Raw genomic sequence first — 6,173 nt, 5'->3', positions numbered from 1 at the left:
GGGGGGAGGGGGAAGAGAGCAAGGTGGAGTGGGGGTTTGTGGGTGTCGGCCGGGCTAGGGTTTGGGCACCGCAGGCCATATAGGCCAGGGGTGCGGGTGGGCCGGCCGGTTGGGTCGCGGCCCGGTTGGCCACGTTTTTTTTTTCAATTTTCATTTTTCTTTTGTTTAAGTTTTTATTTTAGTTTGAAATAAATACCTAACTGGTTCCCAAATCAGTCTAAACAAATATACTACTGCCACATAACTTTGGGCATCCAAATAAATTAGCCTAATATTTTATTAATTGAAAAAGGCATTTAATTAATTGTTCCTGCTACTGTTTATTTATGTTAGGACATTCAAACACCTGTAAAGATGTTGGGTTTCTTCACCATAATTACCTATGCATTATTTGGCTCACTCCGAACATTTTAGTTTTAACATTTGAAATCTTTTATTGTTTGCTTGATTTTGAATTTGAATTCGAATCGGTTTCGAACTAACGAGAGATTAGCAACATTAATCAAGGTGATGTGGCATCATTAGCAGAGGTTCACTATAGATTAAATATCCGGGCGTCACAATTCTCCTCCACTACAAGAAATCCCGTCCCGAGATTTAAGAGGCGTAAGGTGGGGAGGTTCTGGTTATGAAATTCAGCGAGTGTTGTCGGTCTTAGTTGCCCTTCTCAAAGAGGCCGATCCATTACTTTGATGTCTTTATTCCTCTACTTCAAGTCATCATGATGAAGTCGTCATCCTTTCCTCAGGAACTCCATCGTACGTACCAAGGACAAGGGGTAACTTCGGAAGAACGGACCGCTACAATGTTGCTTATCTGGTAGATAACATCAGGAAAGGTGGCGGAAAGTAACTCTCGAATTGAAACTTACGAAATTATCGAGAGTAAGTAAGAAGGTGCAAAATAGCAGTTTCAAGCGCATAGGCAAATCGTTCGTTGCCAGAAACGAAGTGTGAAAGGGGTTTAGAGCAATGGGAATAAGCATTGCGTCTGATACCAAAATAGATCACTAGGCAGGTGACCCCTGAATTACACACGAAGTCGAGCGCGAGGAATAACTTTGACAATAGGGTGTACAGGAGAGTCAGGTTTCTATCCTACAGAACTATGGGTTTATGGGCCAACTGTCGTGGTTCTAAGCCTGACAGTAGAGTGGGGGGTAGGTATTGAGAGGCAAGGTCCTAGCTATGGAGAGGTTGTAAGCACAAAGGATGCACGAGTTCAGGCCCTTCTCGGAGGAAGTAACAGCCCTACGTCTCGGAGCCCGGAGGCGGTCGAGTGGATTATGAGTATATGAGTTACAAGGTGCCGAACCCTTCTGCCTGTGGAGGGGGGTGGCTTATATAGAGTGCGCCAGGACCCCAGCCAGCCCACGTAGGAGAGGGTTTAAGGTGAGTTAAGTCTGGGGCGTTACTGGTAACGCCCCACATAAAGTGCCTTTACTATCATAAAGTCTACTTGATTACAGGCCGTGGCAGTGCAGAGTGCCTCTTGACCTTCTGGTGGTCGAGTGAGTCTTCGTGGTCGAGTCCTTCAAGTCATTCGAGTGTGTCCCTCGTTGGTCGACTGGAAGGCGACTTCTTCTAAGGGTGTCCTTGGGTAAGGTACTTAGATCAGGTCCATGACCCTACCCTAGGTACATAACCCCATCATTAGCCCCCGAATGGATTGAGGCTTCGAGTGAGGAAGGAGTTGATGTCGTTTCTGATTAACCTTTGTGCCCTGGTCGTGCGTTGTCCTGGACCAAAGGATCTCTTCGTCGACACAGAGCAATTCGCCTTCAGTCGACTCGATCCATTCTATTTTTGCGTCGAGTGACCTTTCGGGCTTCGACGATTTCCAAGCGACGGATCGCCGGAAACACCGCGTCTGACAAACTGATTTGTTGTTCGTGGATTCCGCGGGATGCGAAATTTGGGGACGCGCGCGAAGCGGGGCGGACCGCGGCGTTCGGATGGGACGGGGCATAGACGCCTCGATCTCCGTGCCGCCTTTTTCGCCACGTATCCCGTCTGCATAACTGCTCCCAGATATGATTAGATCGACGGGCCCACCTGTCATCCACTCGGAAGAGACCTTAAAAATGTGCCCGGCGAGGATTTCTGTGCTGCGCCTCAGCATTCTCTCCCTCTCTCTGCTTCCTTCTTCTCCGCCCAGCGTGCTCGCTCTCGCCCCCGCACCACTTCCCTTCGCGCATCTTGCCGGCGACCATGGCCAAGGAGAAGACGGCGGTGCTGGAGCGCGCAAAGAAGGCGTCGGCGTCGGAGAAGGCGAAGGGGAGATCCACCAGCCACGGAGGGTCCTCGTCCAGATCCCGTCTGCCGAAGGGCTGGGTCCAAGGAGACTGGATCCAGTCGACCATCACAGAGAAGGACCTCCTCGACATGGCCAACGAGGGCTTGATCCCTCACGGAGCTGCGAGGCTTCCGGGGAAGGAGTGGCAGCCTCAGCCAGAAGAGGGTGAGTGTGTGCTTTTGGCCACTCATGTTGATCGTGGGTTTTCCTTGCCGCCGAGTATTTTCTTCCGTGGCTTCTTGAATTTCTTCGGAGCGCAGCTTCACCACTTTACCCCAAACTCCATTGCCTATCTTGCTGCATTCGTGTCCATGTGTGAGGGTTTCTTGGGCTGTCGACCGCACTGGGGTTTGTTCAAACATATATTCACGTGTCGCTCTCAGACCGTGAAGAAGGCGAGCCCAGGTGATGAGAGAACCCGAGTCGTCCAAATGTGTGGGGGCCTGGGGATCCAGGTGAGGAATAAGAGCACCTTCCCGCCCATGACCTTTCCCGAGTCCGTCAGAGGCTGGCAGTCGACTTGGTTCTACTGCCAGGTCCAGTCGACGCCAGGGCAGTCGAGTGGACTCCCTCCGTTTACCATGGACCGAGTGAACAAGCCCTCCCCTCTGAAGCTGATTCCGGAGGAGAAAGCTGAGGTGAAGATGTTGATGGAGCGCGTGGTGTAGTTGGTTCGGGAGGGAGTGACGGGCATGGACCTCCTGGAGGTCTTCCTCAGGCGTCGCATCCAGCCCCTTCAGTTCCGGAGCCACTGCATGTGGTTGTACTGTGGGACCGAAGACGAGACTAGAGTCCATCCAGAAGCAGTCGACGACGTCACTCTGGAAAGATGGATGGTAGCCGTTACCGGAAATAAGGATAACCCACGCGGAGCCAGAAGGATTCCTCCACTCGACCACAACAGCGACCCAAACAAGGTACACTTGCCCTGCTCTCCACTGCGCTCTTGCCGCATTCATTTCTGTTTACCCTGCCGACTGGTCGACTGATCCTTGTCTGGACATCTGCTAGGACCTCACCGAGCTATACTCGATGCCCAATGGGGCACAAGCTTCGACTGAGGAGGGCGAGGCGAGTGGGGGCGAGAGCCAGGAAGAGGAGGAATGGGACTCGGATGTTGCAGAGGATGATGACGACGATGATGATGATGACGGTGATGAAGATGACGTCGAGGATGAGGAAGAAGAGGAGGAGGAGGTCGTACCACCGCGCTCAGAAAGGCGGTCGAAGCTTGTTCACGACCCTTCGACCGAACGTGGTAAGGGGGTTGCGACCGCCACTCAGTCGACCAAGCGCCCTCGGACCACCTCTCCGGTGCCGACTGAAAAGGCGCCGAAGCAGCTCAGGGCGGCCTCGTCGAAGCCGATCAAGCTCCTGCCGAAGATGAAGGTGTCCATCCCCACCATATCAGGGTAACCGTGCTGCTCATATTTTCTTATTTTGTGTGAACTCTGTCTCTGGTCGACGCTGAAGTTAGTCGACTGATCCTTTGGAGTTGCAGTGCAGCTACTTCTGAAACCTCGGCCCGGGCCGATGACCACGAGATGGAGGACGCAGCCACTTCGAACCCAGGTACTGTATTCTTAACGCGTTATTAGTCGACTGACTCGCGATCTCTGATCCTGATTCTTCTCCGCAGCTCCACCCAATACTGTTATCAATCTTCCTGATGATGATGAGGATGAAGAGCCGCTGAAGCACAGGAGGAGTCGGAAAGCGTCCGCCAGTAAGGTGCCTCAGGACGTGACGGCGCCTGAGATTCTGACTGTGGAGGAAGAGAACACCACTCGACACACGGTGTCCTTCGCAAATCCACTGACGAGTGCTCAGCAGCCCTCCCTCTTCACGACGCACCACGTCCCAGAGGACCAAGATGGCGCAGCGAAGGAGGCGATACGCCAGGCGGGACTCATGATGGAGCAGCTGAAGACCATCCGGGACGCGAGCCAGGCAGCTTATGACGCCAGTTCTGCCCTCCAAAGCAATGTTCAGGTCAGTCGACCACCGTTTGTTCTGTTGGATATGCTGCCAAAAACTTTTCCTTTCCAGAATTTATAGTAGTCACCCACTGGGTGTTGTCGATTGAGCTCCGTATTAGCGGGGGCACGCTGAGTGCACCCGCTGGGTGTAGTCCCCAAGGCTAAGGCGACTGCTGGCAGTCGGCCTTAGGCTTTATGATGTCAATTTTTCTGTCAGTCGACTATGTCGACTGGATTTCACAAACCGGTGGGGGCACGCTGAGTGCACCCACTGGGTGTAGTCCCCGAGACTGTGGTCGAATGCTTGTAGTTGATCACAGTCTTAGAGAATACATCTTTTTTTTGAGGTCGACTGGTCGACTTTGTCTTCAACAGGATTAGTGGGGGCACGCTGAGTGCACCCACTGGGTGTAGTCCCCGAGACTACGGTCGAATGCTTGTATTCGGCTGTAGTCTTAGGAACGTGAGTTTTTTCCTTTTTCACTCAGAAGTGAATTAGATTTGACATTTAGTCGATTGGTTCTTCGCAGAACTCTTGTGATCTTGTGGCTCGCTACTCAGAGCTGGAACACAAGCATACTCAAGTCGAGCTGAGCTTGAAGCTGATCCAGGAGAAGCTGACAAAGGCAAAGGAGGAGACCGAAGGTATGTTTGGTGAGACCCTGACGACTGCTTTTCCCCTTGCTTGTTTCAAAATCTGATCTTGCTGTAACTTGCAGGTAAGGTAAGGGAGGCCCAACAGAAGAAAGACCTTGAGCTAGCTGAGAAGATCAAGCTTGCTGACGAGAAGTTAGCTTCATTCACCAAGCTCGAACAAGACAATACCAATCTGAAAGCTGCTCTTGGGATTGCCAACAAGGAGGTCAGTCGACTGAAAACTGATAAAGCTGCCCTAACCGACCAAGTCGCCAAATTGACTGGGAAGAAAACTGATCTGGAGGCCTTCCTGAGTGGACTTGCCAAGAAGCTGTTTCTTATGCTTGAAGGTAAACCTCTATGCTTGGCAGACATTTCCAATTGTGATTTTTCCATTCGACCATCTCCTTGACTTAGTGATCACCCTTGCAGAATTTTGTCAAAACTTTGAAGAAGAAACTAGCCGGCTGGAGCCAAACCTCGACCCCGTCAATTCTCCGGTGAACGATGAAGTTGCCATGGATGTTCTCCGACTGGAGTCCCGTGTTGCAGCTGTCGTGGACTATCTCGCAAGGCTGAAGGCCGCCACATCTCGCATCGACTCGACGCTTTGGCCTGAGGAGACACTTCAGAATGACCTTGAATCGCTGATGGCCCGGTTGAACACGATCCCTGGTCGAGTGCAGGAATGGAAGAAGTCCTCGGCTCGGTGTGGTGCAGATGTTGCTCTGTGTCTTGCCCGAGTCCACTGTAAGGATGCACGAGAAGAGAAGCTGGCGGCCCTTCGGGTGGCCAATACCAAGAAGCACGACTTCAGGTCCTTTATGGAAACTTTCCTTGCAGCTGCCACTCGGATTGCCGACGGAATTGACCTTGATAAATTCGTTGCTCCTTCCAGCCCTCCACAGGAGGGGTAAAAAACTTCTTCTGGCTCGACGCTTTTAAATTTGCCTCGGTATGCCGAGTGGAATTGTAACCGATAAACCTTAACAGGCTTAACGCCTGAGCACTCTCGGTTCCTTTAGATATCGATTCAAACTTGAATTTGGTGCTTGAATATGATTGCCTTTGGCTCGAAATGTCTTTTGCAGGTTCAAAGCAAGGCGCCTTTACTGCAATCGACTTATTCTTCAGTCCACTTAGGCGAGCACTGGGCTGCAGCTAAGCCCCCGAGTGAGAGGTTTACTCTTCACTCGGCAGGATTTCGATAACTTAGGCGAGTGCTTGGACTGCAGCTAAGCCTCCGAGTGAGAGGGTTGCTCT

This window comes from Triticum dicoccoides, chromosome 6B (genome assembly GCF_002162155.2).
Source record: "Triticum dicoccoides isolate Atlit2015 ecotype Zavitan chromosome 6B, WEW_v2.0, whole genome shotgun sequence".
In the NCBI taxonomy this organism is placed as follows: Eukaryota; Viridiplantae; Streptophyta; class Magnoliopsida; order Poales; family Poaceae; genus Triticum; species Triticum dicoccoides.
The sequence above is the reverse complement of the archived record's forward strand: the minus strand, read 5'-3'. Positions refer to the sequence as shown.